Genomic DNA, 15,378 nt, shown 5'->3' on the forward strand with positions numbered 1-15,378 from the left:
CATGTACACAGCCAGCATAGGTTCTTAAAATGCATTCAATGACTTAAATCAACATAGGAGAAAGATGGAACCAAGCCACAAGTGATATTATTTAGCTTTAGCAGTCCAATGCCTAAGAAGAGTGGGACCTAATGCCCAAAAGTCACAATACTTCCCACCAGAATGTGTCTGTAGCAGGTAAGTTATTTGTGTTGGTACAAAGAAGCAATGCAACAAAATTACTAGGTAAGTCAAATGTGTTCTTATCTTTCAGGTTTTACTGCTCAGGTTTGGCAACCAAAAAGCTGTGGAATGGAAGGATACAAAGGGTCTTGTTCTCAATGTTATCCTATGGAAGACAGGGAGAGACCAATGCTTTGTATTTGGTTACCCCTCTGACTTTCCCAAATAACTGTATGGATCGGCTAGGGGTTGCTGTGGTTGGATTTCCCACCATTGGCCCCAGTTAGAGGTAGCCAGGAGCTGCATGTGCAAGGATTTTTCCGGTCAGGTGAAGGAGCAGAGTACAACCCTTGGAGATGGAGAAATGCAGGATCCTTTGAGGCAGGGATATTGAAATTCAATATGAAGATGATTTATACCACAATCTGGGAAACACCGAAGTTCCGGCTACAAACAGGAAATCTGGCGGTTCTATTGAGGTAATCGATTAGACAGCTGGACAGTCAACCTGTTTGTCCAGGGACACTTACAAAAGCTAAGGATTGCTGGATCTTTGAGGACACATTGAGACGGTTGGTCGCAGAAGTCCAATGGGTTAAAGCACTGCACAGGGTCTTTACAAATCAGGGAGTCCAACAGGGCTTCACAGGGCCAGACGCAAGAAGAGATGCTGGGCATCTTCAGGAGTATTTGTCTGATCTTCAGTCAGCTGCTCTTCTAAAAGGGATTATTGGCTCCAATTCTGAGCTGAATAAATGGTTGCAGGAGTCCTCTTCTTATCCATAATCCAGCCTGGAAGCAAGTACAAGACTGCTAATGGCAAGGATCTGCAACATTCAAACCGCCAGTAGTTGTCCAATCAGGGACAACTATTAGTTTCACTCATGTCTCACCCCTAGGCTCAGTGGTACCATATACGTGGAGTGGACCAGACAGTCCCACCCCCTTAATGGGTCATACAAACAAAGGAATCACTAACCCGCAAAAACTGCAGCTTTCCCGGGCTAGTGCATTAATTTATGTGGTCAAAGAACAAGAACTAGTAAAAATCTTGTGGCATTGCCGTTTTTTGGACACTAGCCATGTTTAGAAGCCATATGTGGCAAATGTGAAGGTGCATACTATAAATAACACACACATTGTACAAATATAATTGCTGCCACCAGCTCTTCCTTAGGCACATGTAAAATTAACCAAAAATTGCAAGTGTAAAAGGCTAGGGTGATACAAATGTACCCCCATTGCACTGCATTGTAGGATGATGTGTGCAATGTTAAAACGTTACAAAACATAAAAGACAAAAAGGGAACATGGTGTATGAGTGCTGATAGTCTGGAGGACTGATCAGTTCCCTCATAACACATGTGCAAAATGTGGGGAAATTGAAGCTAAAGGCTTTACTTCCCATCAAAAAGTTAGAATAGGGTAAAAAAAACAAAGCAACAAGATTGGGGGCCCATAGATAGGATAGCTAACACTCTCCTACCACACACTAGGGACAAGGGGATCTAATACACCCCTGGATGGTTTTCCTGTTCCAGTTGGTTATATAGCCTGAACAGCACATCAGCATTGCTATGTATTGCACCTAGCCTATTCTCAATGGTGAAGTCAAAGCCTTGAAGGCCTATGGACTACCTGAGCAATTTAGAATGATCTCCCTTTGTGTTCATTAGCCACTTTATTTCTTATGATCAAGCTGCACAGTGAAGTAAGTCCCAACGAGGTAGGGTTGCAGTTTATGATGGGCTCAAACTATAGAAAAACATTCCTTTTGCACTGTTGCCCATCTGAGCGTTCTCTATTTAAACTGCTGACTAATAAAGCACACCTGGGTGTGCCTTCTGGGGGTTACCCAGTCTTTTACAGTCTGTACTTTACTGTAAAAGGGCTGAATCCTGGCCCCTCCAACCTCATGCCCAGGGTAGAGACTGAACCTTCACCAATCCGGCACTTGGTAGCCTTTATGGTTGAGTGAACTGCTATATTGTCCAGCTATGCCATATAGAATTCATCTAAACCATTCACAACATTATTGACCAACCTTTGCAAAGTGGCAGGTGCATTCTTTTAGACAAAGAGCACTACCCTCAGTGTGTAAAGTCCTGTATGTGTTGAGAATGCTGTCTTCTCCTTGTCATTTTCTGTCAGTAAAACTTGAGAATATCTTGAAGTAAGGACGCAGGTGCTAAGGTACTTGGCAGTGCCTCGTTTTCCCACCAACTAATCATTTCATGCAAGGGGATATGCATCTATCTTGGGGTCAAATTAAGAACTCTGTATTCCGCACATAATCTTAAATCAGATGTTTCTGCTTTAGGTACTAGAACCACTGGACTGAACCAAGGACTACTGGAGGACGTTATCAACCCTATATCCAACACCCTGTTGACCTTAATCATGATGTAACAGCTCGGTGCACCACTTTGCAAGGAAATCAATTTTTGTTGTGTACACCAAAACGAAAAAGGAAAAAAGTGACAGGGGGGGCTGTAGAGTCCAACTGCCATGGAAGTCACTGGGTTAGTTTAAAGGATGCAGGTTGTTATAAGGTAAAACATTGTCACTTGTGACGCACACAATATGCAATATTTACACTCCAACCTCATTGGCCACCACCTATATACATACTACCAGTCCACTATAGTTCCTTGGCTGATTGGACACACTCTAGTCTACCCCCGCCCTCCAATATGCATTCCTCTATCCCGTCACCTTGGATTCCCCCTACCTGATTGATGGGTTGCTTAATATGTTACCCTCATGACAGGCCTAGTCACCATGAGCTCAGCTGATAATCTCAAGGTCATATTGACCTATTCAGAATAAAGGAGTTCTTCTCTTGATCCCAGACATATGGGTACCCCCAACATGCCTCCCCGTCACAGGACTACATTTGTTGGCATCACTTGTTGCTCCTTATACTACACATCATGGAATGGGTCACTCCTTGCTCCCCCCTTATCAACTACCCCTACCAAGAGCTACTGCTGGGCCTCTTGAGGCCTACACTAATATGATGAATTGTGAAGGATTTAAATGTTCTGTTTGTGGGCATCTGGCAGTTCAAATCGGATCATCATCATACCGGAGGCGCTAGTAGCCTAGGCCTTTGGCAACTCAGGGCCTCTGCCTCGGCTCCCATGGGTTTGTCCTTCAGGACAGGCACACTCTACGCATGCTCGGCCATTCATATTCCTTTCTCATTTTGCAGGCCTGCAACATGATAAAAATATATTTTATCTATCAGGCCAGAAGGCCTCTATGTTTGGTTTCCCTGCTGGGGCTTAAGATGGGCAAGTGACTCAGAATTCATTGTCATGCTGTGCTGCTACTTCCAGCCATTGCCTGCAGCAAGGCCTCACTCTAAACATGGCAGTGCTTCAGTATTTCTCACAGCGGGGACCAGGACTGACGTTTACATTATTCTTCATCTTATTTCAACTACTTTACTCTAATATCACACACTTTATACCTGGCCCTACCTACGGTTTGCACAACTGCTACGCAATGCTACACATGTTTCCCTTTTTGCATGTTTCACACCCCTGCGGCCATGCACATGCATTTCCTTGTGCACTAAGATATTTTCCTCAACCTAAATCGTTTTGGTGGTGCATCTTAACACTGCTACAATGCCTACACTTGGTAGGTCCACCAAATCCAGTGACAAAGTCATTCTCACAAACAGGTGTTAAGCCGGGAATTAGGGAAAACAAGGGGGAATTATCAAAGAATTATCCTCACCTTGCTGTTGTAGAGTCAGTTGAGGAGACTCTAGGTCACCCTCTATGGAGTCGTTATAAGGGCTGCTTTGAAACAGGTCAGGGAGAGATTATAAATGTTCTGCCTCCCTTTCTGAAAACAGAGTCTGGGCTCTTCTTTCAACCGTAAGGATGAAAGCCTTGAATCTATTCATAAAGAACTCTATGGGAGCCTTTCTAGGTCTTCTAGGGTCTACTGAATAGTTTCCCTTACTGAGATTTTCAACTTCCTTGTAAGGACCAGACCATGATTTCAGGGTCAGGATTCTTGGAGTAAGTATGATAAGAGAAGGTCGCACTACCTTCTTCGGGGCTTCTCAGAGCTCCAGACATAATTCTGAGAGTTCCAATGAATCTCTCAATCATACCAGATAACTGTGGAGGATATGAGGATGACAAATGAGAAGTCACCTTATCTTCCTTACACATGGCCTGGCTATACCTAGACTAGAAGCTGCTGCTTGCGATAGACACCAGTCCTTCAGGAAATCTAAACCTGGTAAAGGTGTCTAGAAAAGCTATAGCAACTGCTTTGGCAGTCACTATGAGTGGGTTACCTTCGGCATACCTTGTGGTGTGATCAGCAACCACTAGGATAATTCTGCCTATTGCCTGGCAATGTACAAGAGTTCAGAGAACTAGAAAAGTAGGGCAGGTTGCCTCAAAAGCTGGAAACCACACTGCTTTATTCACATTATGGGCAGACAATTGAATATGGGAAACTGTCTATCAACAGGGTGCAAGTCTCTAATTATGGGTTGCAATAAATGTATCCCCATTGATTGGCCAGTCTGGTGTTCAACTAGCTGTATTGTTGATCACTATTCCCTAACACAGATTTTGCATCTCAAGTCTTTATACAGGTGGCTCTGATGGGTATGAATTACAAACGGTATTACCCGAATTGTTCGTTTACAATTGTTCGAATGACACAATTGTTCGAATAATAGGGGTCCTAATTGACCTTCTGCACAATTGACCGTATGGTCATTTTAATATATATTATGGGTTGGGTTGGTGTGATATAATATAAGGGGATTGGGAGGGGGGTTGGGGGTTGGATTGGGTGGAGGCCTGCAGGGGGTTTACCCCCGCATATATATCCTAATTGACCTTTAAATTCGGTCAATTGTGCAGAAGGTCAATTGTTATTCGAACAATTGACATTCGAACAATTTGTATACAGCCTTACAAACATGTGTCTATAAATCTGAAATTCCTTTTAGAGCCTCATCCAATTGCCATTGCAACATTATCTCCATATCATCCACAAGGCTGTCTGGGGCCTGGAACCTCTCTACAGCTTTCCCCCCTAAAATACTGCCCAGCCAGAATCCTTTGATCCTCTGGCACCAACAATCTGCAGGTCAAACGTTTCTCCAAGCAGTGACTGGGCGGTAGATCCTTCTCTTTGGCTGGCACCTCCCTCTGGAACATCCTCCCTCCACCCTCAGAATTCAGCCAGATCTTCATAAGTTCCAAAAACTTCTCAAGACCCTCTTTTTCTCCTCATCCTTCCCTCTCCCCCTCCAGTGCTAAGCTCTCTGCCTGCTGCTGCAACTGGGGCCTGTTCCCTTCAGGATCACACAGGGATCAGACCACCCACCCACACCAGTCCCAGCCAGTTTCCTATGCCAGCACTTGCCCTTGGGCATCCTTTCCCGGACTAACCCAATCCAGTCCTCCTGTCCACTGCACTTTTCCTCCCCTCCCCATCTTTCCCCAGGCACTTGCCACCCTGGCCTGAATAGCACTTAGCAGCCCCCACCCGTAGGGCTCCCCCACTATTGTACTTCTCCATCTTCCCTCCACCCCCTCACACTTATCACCTTGCCATGCATTTGCACAGTAGGATTGTCAGAAGGCCAATATAACTGTTACTTTTGTTCTTGTTTTCATTTGATTTCCCCTGCCATCCCCCGCTTGCCTTGTGGCACCTAAAAACACTTGTGTATAGGTGCCATACAATGTCCAATAAATAAATAAATTACACTTTTAAATACATAATTTGTCTCTCATTGTTATGAAACATATCTTGGGGGGCAGGGGGTCGAATAAAACTGCATATGTCCTTAAATCATATCCAGTTTTGGCAAATGCACCACTTGCAACCAGGTTCCCTACATATTCCTAGTGAGAGAAACCACAAAGCCTTGTTTTAAAATTGTTTATATATCTAATCAAGTTCTAACCAATATTGCTGGTCACACGTTCTTTAAGTGCCCTTCGGTACAGTATGGTGTGGCTAATAGTTGTGCTTTACTTATGCAGGAAACTTGCTTTTGGATGCTCAGTACTGTGTTTGTGGAATTCAGAGCCTGATTTTACCTGATCCATATTTTACAATAAGAACGACGGCAAACAGTTGCTTGATAATGATGTGTTATTTATATAGCGCCTTAATCCAAAGCACTTTACAGAGCACATATTTACCTACAATATCACCCTACCGAAATTGATACTCATTTATCGACCTCAGAAGGATGAAAGGCTGAGTTGGTCTTGCCAGGATTCGAACCTGTAACCTGCAGATCACGCTCAGATCGCAGCAGCGAGCGCTCAAGCCTTGCTGAGCTATTTTACTGGCTTGATCACATAAAAGACACACGTGTGAGGATTTGGCATGGAATATTTTGATGAAACTGAACTCAGAGCACAATAAAACAGCATTATCCAGACTGGAAACGCAGTAAATTTTTCTTACAAACAGTTCGGAAATTGGACTTAATGAAAACATCGATTGGAATTGCATTAACTAAAACTCGTCCGTTTTCTGCATGATCGAGTAATATAATATGTCATGGTATGACTGTATTGAAATACATACAAGCAATGGAATCCAGCTTCCTAGTTACTACAGGTGTAATGCGAAGACCCTGATAAACAATGTTAGTTGACTAGACCAACATATCTGCCCACGATTCTTAATGATTGACGCTCTATAAAACTAATCACAAGGCACGCTTCGAGTAGCGGTTATGCCGACAACACAGACCGAAAAGTGCCTGATTGCACAGAAGCAACACGAGGTAACAGAGATGGTTTTGATTTGTAATATTGATAGCAATGATATTAGTTTGTCGGTGAAGATGTATATTTCGTACGAGTTTAGCATTTACTCTCGCACCAGTTAGAAGTTAGCCCTCATGCGTGACACACGGGATGAGTGGTACTGGTAGTAACGTTACTTTTTTTGGGTTTGATTTGCAGCTCCGTTGAGACGTGCCTTTCTACCTGCAATGTTGAAATCTCTTTGCACGTATTCACGACATCTCGGAATCAGTCAAACTTTGCAAACAATCTATGCCTCTGCTCTGCTAATATAAGGAAGTGCATCGTTTAAGTTTGACCAACGTTTTTCGCGAGCCCGTTGGATTGACTGTGCGAGCGTCCAAATAAGTGTATCGAAGACTAGCGATCTCTAAACCTGGGGTACATGTCCTTACAGTGCCAGTGTCAAGAGCAAAGACCGCCACAGCTACCGGATGAGAGAATTACTTCATGAACCTTCCAATCACGAGCACGCTGCTTGCAATAAATATCACACTATGGGTTTACTTTACACATGTAGACATATGTTTTACTTCGGCATGGGCCCCTTTGTTTTGGCTTGTGTTTTTTAGAAGATGTTGATGAAGCATGACTTCCTTCCTACGTACACCGCTTAACAGCCCATTAATCGGTCTGACGTAACCTGTGTACTCTATACATTGATTGGTGGTTTTAAGAACAACATCAGTAAAAGCAGTTGTTGTGTGTTCCCATGATACAGGAATAGTGGCCTTGATAGCTCAGACTATCAGGTCTGTGACTGACTGTAATAATATTGTTGTTAAGAACAGAGAAGGTTGTTCACCAGTGAAGAATGTCCTGAGACTTTCTCCATCCATTGAAAGGAAAGAGATATATTGGGTTGTCCCTATATTTGTTCTAAATACATTAATGTAATAATCGGTTTCATTTGTACAGAGATCCTGCAGATTAATTGTCAGTACTCAGCACGACTCTGTGTCTAGAGTGTTTATAGTGTTGTGTGTGTGTGTGTTTAGTCCTTCTGTTTAGTTGGCCAGCCAACCAGCAATAGTAATGAGTGCTTTGATCATTTAATCTAATAGATTGAAACGGGCACTGTGCTGCACGAGTCACTTCATTTAAATGAAAGATTGACTCATTTCCATGTTATGAACACGATTTTTATGAATTGTACTGATGTTACTAATACGATTTATCTATTTTTACTACAATTGAGAATAGGGTAGTGGAATCTGTTGTCTTAATTGTGATTGTGCCCCTGTCTTGTATCATGAACACTGTTTTACACACATGTGCTTGAGGTTTAGAGGTGGTCTATACTTTGCAAGGGATGACCTTATATCAGTAAACCCTGGTGTCCTCCATTTTGTTTGAAGATTACGTATGCAGGACACGTGCTTTTGAGTGCTCAGGCCTGTGTTTGTGGAAGTCAGAACCTGATTTTATCTGATCATTATTTCACAATAAGAATGATAGCAAACTGAACAACAGTTGATTGATCGTAAAGACGTGGGATAACAGCTCAGTAAATATACCACGGGGGAGTGGAAATCTGCAATGTCTGTCTCATTGAAAGTAGACAGCGGATACTTGAAAAACGTCAGCTTCATATAAAGAGAGCTTAATACACAAATACATAGTATCTTTGCACATCCTCATTCCTATTTAATTTACTTTTTTCATAAATGATACTTTTTATATTTATTTTATTGTATTTTTTGCGATATAGTTTAAAATAATCCTTTCACAACATAACATCCAAAAATGGTGACTATAAGATATCTCACATATATACAATGATTTTAGTTAGGATGACATTTCTATGTACACATTTCTACTAAGGCCTATATATATCAACATTTCATTCAATAGTAAAGCAAGCACTGGCAAAGCCAAACGTTTGGGCTTTTATGAAGACATGTGCTGCTGTTTGCTAGGCACTGCCATAATCGTACTTGTACATACAATAGTACCATGTGCAAAATGGTATGAGTACCAGGGCATATGAAAACAGTGACTGGCAAATGTCTATCATCTAATATCTATACACGTGCCAAAACTGTTGGGTTTGCCAATGCTTATTTTTTTTTTAAAAAAAACAGGACTTCAGTGCAAAGACACAGCTACTAAATCAAGTGGCTGGAGGCAAAATTGGTTGAGCACTATTACACCAGCAACACGTTTATTGCTGCAATTAAGCCATTATTTCTCTAATGACTGCTTTGAAAGAATGCTGTCAGGCAGTTGCATGGAAATGTTTCATTTTAGTCCTAGAAAAAGCTAGGTCAAAGATTTCCCAGGAGGATGCGTTTTGAGTTGGCAGGGGCGCGTAATGGGGTGGAATGACCATAATAAGTAGCATAGGCAATGGACCGGCCAACAGTTTAGGCTTTTGTGTAGGCATGGGAAAGCTTCTTGCCAGGCACTGCCATAGTGGTATTAACTGGCCATTGATGGTAGCAGGTGCTAAATGGTGTGAGTACCTTATACTTACACAAAAGCCCAAACTGTTGGCCTTGCCAATGCTTGTTTTTAACAGGAATTCAGTGTGCTTATAAATCAAGTGGCTGAAGGCAGACATGGATTAGACATTTGTATTATTCCAGTAGCATATTTAAAGCTTCAATTAAGTCATGAACTCTTAGAAGACTGCTTTCAGAATACACTGGCAGGCACTTTGCAGGCAAAGTGTGATGTAAGGCTAGGTTAAAGCGTGCTCAAAAAGTTCTCATGAGGAGATGTTTTGGGTTGGGAGGCCCAGGAACGGGGTGGTAATGGCCATAGGTATTAGCATGGCCATGAGTGGTCAATAGGTGGGCAAACAACACCTAAAAATGTTGTGTCCCTCATATTTCTTCCCTCCCTATCTGTACTCTTAGCACCCCCTAATAGCCCAAACTAAACAGAATCTCACAGCATCCATGGCCGGTTGGAACCAGAGGAAAGTGAGAGTGGAGACCTATAGACTGTTTGAGTGAAGTTGTTTGGATTTCATTGGTACCAATCGCACACAGAACAAACATTAAACATTATAAACAGAGCACTTGGACTTTATTCACCAGTGTCTATGGCCTTGATTCTGTAGTGTCTCGGGCTGTGCAGAACAGTGTGCATGGTACCTCGGTGTGGCGCTATTTTAAGAATCAAGATTAAAATTCAGACATGCACTTGTCATCGTGCAGGAATGCGCAGTTCTGCTTAACCCACTGAGGTTGCTCACAGGTTCATAGGGAGAGCAAGCAGCGGTGTGGCTCCCATTGGGTAAAAGCACTTCAAAACTAACCAGTTACAATAAAACAGCTGCTTCCTGGAACCAGCTGCGTAAGCCACCCTTTGCTTGTACGGGTTGGGAAGGTGTTGACTGTGGTAACAACACTTCCAAATAATCCCAAAGCTACAAACGCACTGCGTAATTGGAGATTTTTTAGTAGCCTATAACATGGCAGAAGTTCATCCAAGCTTGTTTTCCCCATGCATTCTGGCACTTGTGGTTTGGTTCCCCTATTATAAATGCGGTTCTGGCACTTGTGGTTTGGTTCCCCTATTATAAATGCGGGACATGGCTCAGAATCCTAAAACAAACTGTGCTGCATAGTCAATTCACACATGGAGAAACTGTAAGGCACTTGTGTGAAATCAGTACTCAAATCAGCATTTAGGTGATCGCAAATGCAACATTCCGGAAAATAAAACATACACCTTTTAGCATACTCTACCATTCCAAGCATCAATGAAGTCAAACCAACTTTTAAATAACATTAACAGATTGTGGCTACCATTTTGGAAGTAAAAATGGCTGACAAATTCACCACACAATACAAATTCAGGCAAAGAGTGCAAAAAGAGGTGTGGTTGGAGGGAACATTGGTGGGAATCAGAGAAAAATCCTATAGATTTCACTTAGCAATGGGCGTTAAACGGGCATACTACATAAATCCATCCTCATATGTCGTCTGCATTGAAACGCATTCCAAACCTGCATTCAAAACCCCTATTCCAAGATCTTATTTTAATGACAATCGTTTTGGCTTTGAAGGTAGCGCTTTCAGCACCACCTAATAGCCAAAACTAATGAATCTATGAGAGAAGCCTTTTATAAAGAGAAGTTCAAAATCCTGTAAGATAACATCATAAATGATTCTTCCAAGCAAGTCTCTGCATGGACTGATTTTCCAGTACGTTCCACTGGGTGTTGTTTTACTGAAAGTGGGGATATCTCTTTAAATGCGAGAGGCACTGTAATGTATGCTGGTTGTGCCCTTTGGTCACACCAGGCTGCCAGCTGTAGCTGAGCAGATGTCTCACGTCCTGCCTGCATGCGGTCCGTGTTTTGCTTTCCATTGTATTATTCAGCCACATGAGCCCAGCAGGTTGAACCTTGGCTTATCAAAAATCAAATTGTTTTATTGGTGTTTCATGACTCATTTCTAGGCACAGCGTGATGCTTGAGAATATGTCCGAATTCTGTACTGATTATTCTCAGTGGTGCACCAAGATGCACAGATAAGCAATGGCTGCCATTGTAGAATGCTCTATTGAAATGGACCTGCTCACTGCTTGAATCGAACGATTTGTAAGGCTCTTTAAAGGCACACTTCCGGAACCTTTCAATTTACTTAGGTTTGCAGTTAAGGTTGTTTTTGCAAGAGTTAGTCCAATTATTAACAAAAGCAAATGTATGTTGGAAAAACTGCAATCATGTTACTTTGATGGTGCCACATTATATGAACTGAGCACTTGTGTAAAGAATGTATAAATGCAATTGCCGGAACATTTGTACTGAGACATGTGCACTTGATTAGTAAATAAGCAATCTGATAGTGTATTATGTTCACTATTTTCACATAGTGGAAACTAAAGAAAACAGACATGCACCAAGAAAAGTTCCAGCTCTCTCTCTCTCTCTCTCTCTCTCTCTCTCTCTCTCTCTCTCTCTCTCTCTGTTTCTCTCTCTCTCTATATATATATATATATAAAATATATATATATTTTTTATCCTTTATCTGAAAAATTGCGTTCGACATTACATCAACACAGCGAGGTAAACATAAATATCACGACCTTATAATGTACATTGTGCTCGGGTGGGGCAGAAAACTACATAGTACTCAAACCGGGGTGTGGGGGGGCAGGCTAAAATTGTTAATAGCGTTATCTTGTTCATCAACATATTTCAAAAGTGGAGCAATATTTATGTGTTTAGCAACTTATTGCATAAAGAGCAAACGTATGTCCTGCTCTGATTCAGTACTTTATGGAATATCGTCCGTGAAAATGACTTACCCTATTTAGCTCAATGCCCTACCAGGCACGAAGATCAAATGCAAACCAAAAACAAAATGGTTGTCTTCATTTCTGTCCTAATGCAAACTTAAAAAAATAATAGCCTTCCTTGTTACCCTGACATAGAAAGTGAAATGACAGGCAACATAATGTAGTCTATAGTTCTGCCCACCCTTCTCCACCAGAGCCTAGACAAATTAAATAAGAGCTTTATTGGGATTTGTTATGGATCCCTGTGTAAGAAAATCCCATACACATGCCTTTTAAGGTAATGGCATCAAATCTGAACAGATACAACAGATTGAGTCCCTTCTTCTAACTATTGAGCCCTCTTCTGTAATTCTTTGTTATAAGTTAAATACGATGGAGGGAGATGCTAGAGATGATACAGAGCACATGGTTATATTGAAAAGCCCTCAGCAGCTGAGCATAGAAATAGAAAAAAGGTGCTGTTGTTTAGGCAGGTACTAGAATTTCCTGTCCTTTAGCAAACAAGCAACACATTTCCTTCAGTGTACTGTCGAAATGACTGACTTGGTTTTTGTAAATTTGCTGCTTTGTTCATCACCCACAAGGAGAGATGACCTGTGCTCTTCCACCCATACCCTTCCCCGGCCCCTCTGCTAGCCTCCAATACTAGTTGTTAGAGCACTGTAAAAAATGAGGGATTGTAGCAGTAAACACCCACTGGGATATTTGCAGACCCACAATACTTTGCAAGCAAGGCTTATTGACTGGCATTATGTGCATTTTAAGAATGTCATGCTGGGCATGACTATGCATGTACGCAATTCTTTTGCAGTGCATACAAGATTGTTTGCAACATACCCACCCTTATATCATTTTGTAGGATTACACAGTGCTCAGTGAAACAGTTTTTGCATAGCAGCGAGTTACCATATAATGTGTGACGGTCTATGCCCAAAGGAACTCTGAACACTTGGAAATGAGGCAGATTGTGTGAAAAGCATTCTCTTGTCTGAATATCCGGTGCCCTGATACTATGGACGAGTAATCCCAGGCATAGTTCATATCCATTATCCCTTGTAGTTAAAAATAAATGATATTGCAATGTTGCTCTCTACTTATGGGTTAATGTTAGTAATTCTAAAGTAGGAGATACTGAGCATCACATTTGTCTTCTCAAAATCCTTACAGGGCAAATTAATATTTGAGTTTTATAATTCGTTAACTTGCCAGAGGGCCGCTTCAAAGCACTTGCGTGACATATGTATAAAGAAGAGGAAGAATGGGATTTGGTTACACATTCAGGTATCCTGCTTACTTACAGTCAGTACCCGATATTTCGATTGTATTGTGTGGGTGACGCTTTTGGTGAGGTACAATGAGTAACAGAAATGCTGGCACGTGAACTCTATTCATATTATTCATATTCCAACAAACATAAAACAAGTGGATGTAGATACACGTCTGCTAACCTTTTGCAAAGCCAAGACTGTTGAAGTCAAGGTGGTCCGTTACTATCTTAATGTGTTCGGGGGCAGAAGTTAGTCATAAGGTCGAAGTGTGGTAGAATCAAGCTTAGGGTTCATGGGTTGGAAGGTGATATTATTTGGTTAATGTGTGCAGGCATATCTTGGTCAGAGCCTTCTGTTCATGGAGCCAGTCTCTTATATTAGTTTTTAACCTCTTGTGTGTATTTTGCTGTTAGGGATTTTAGGTGTTTACGGTCACCCTTGCATAGTAGTGTAATGCAAATGAGCATGATATCAAGACGAGTTGCTTATTTTAAGAGATATCAAATTTCAATTAATTGCTGTGGCTTGTGCCTTATTTAATATTGTCTGTGTGCGCTGCTAAAAATCTTCTGAGCAGCACCCAGAAGGAAGCTGGGCAAGCGCACGTGCGCAGAGCTTAGAGGGAGCACTGACCATGATACAAAAGGCACAATCATGGTGCTGAATGCATGCAGTGTTTAGGACCTGTGTAGCTGGTTATCTGGCTCAAGAATTGATGATGCAATTAACCATTTTTTTGTGCAACGCTCAACAAATTTGGAACGCGATTAGCGCTTCTGCAAACAACAACTTGAATCGAGTTTGCTTGATGGGCTGTACCATGACATAAATGAAGTTGTTAGAAAACATCTTTTGAAATATGGACTTCTGAGCAGTAAACCTAGCGATTGTGCTTTGAAAGAATTGCATTCCAACATGAGTCTGGCGCATGGAAATGAGGGACTAACATTTGATGATGTGCTGGCCTAGAACTAAGAAGCGAGCAGATTTAAAGAACTGCATGATCGCCTTCTGGGCGATGGCCGCTTCCAGTGTGGAAAGAAGGGCAGTAGGGAAAGAATTGGCATTTCTTTAACAAGAAGGCAAGTAGTTTGTTTATCCTGTGCAAGTGGATCAAGTTTACGCGACTCCGTGCACAAAATGAAATTCAATTGCAGCTTGGTTTTGGTTCTCCTTACTTATGTCAGCATTTCCACTTCTCTCACCCTCTGCCATTCCCCACTTATTCATTCCAGCCAGTTTTCCTCTGTAGATGTTTAACCCTGCTAGAATGTATTTATGTCTTCTTTCCGTATTCTAAATCCTTGGCACCATGAACATCAAACAGCTGGTCACTGAACCCACATTCACCACGGATGCAACACTAAATGAGGCATGTACTGCATCCTCAGTCATCGCGTTCTTCCCGATCGTACCACTGACTGGACAGATCACTCAGCTATAACTAACACACTGGAGCACATTATACCTTCACAGTACAGACAGCCAGTATTGACCAAGACTCCATACTGCCACTTGAGAAACTCTGGTTGAACGCATAAGGGTACACAATAAAATTGCCAACAGCTACCTCCATCTCATCAACTAACATCAAAACCTCACTCAGCTAAAATTCAACCACAGCCTGATGGGCATGACAAACAAACATGCTCCACAGAAGACATTAACAAACAGAGAAACATTCTCTGCTCCATGCTGTAAACAAGAACACACCATCAGTGGGAAGAAAACACCCTGAGAAAAAAAGAAACATGCTCAGAAAACCTAATGTGGCTTAAAATTAGCAATAGGCTCAAAAAGGTACAGTGCTAAATACTTTTAGAGCCTTCCAATGTTTCACACCAGAGAGTACTTTGGCTCTGATTCAAGGAATATTC

The sequence above is a fragment of the Ambystoma mexicanum genome, chromosome 5p (genome assembly GCF_040938575.1).
Source record: "Ambystoma mexicanum isolate Mex_15411 chromosome 5p, UKY_AmexF1_1, whole genome shotgun sequence".
NCBI classification, from domain to species: domain Eukaryota; kingdom Metazoa; phylum Chordata; class Amphibia; order Caudata; family Ambystomatidae; genus Ambystoma; species Ambystoma mexicanum.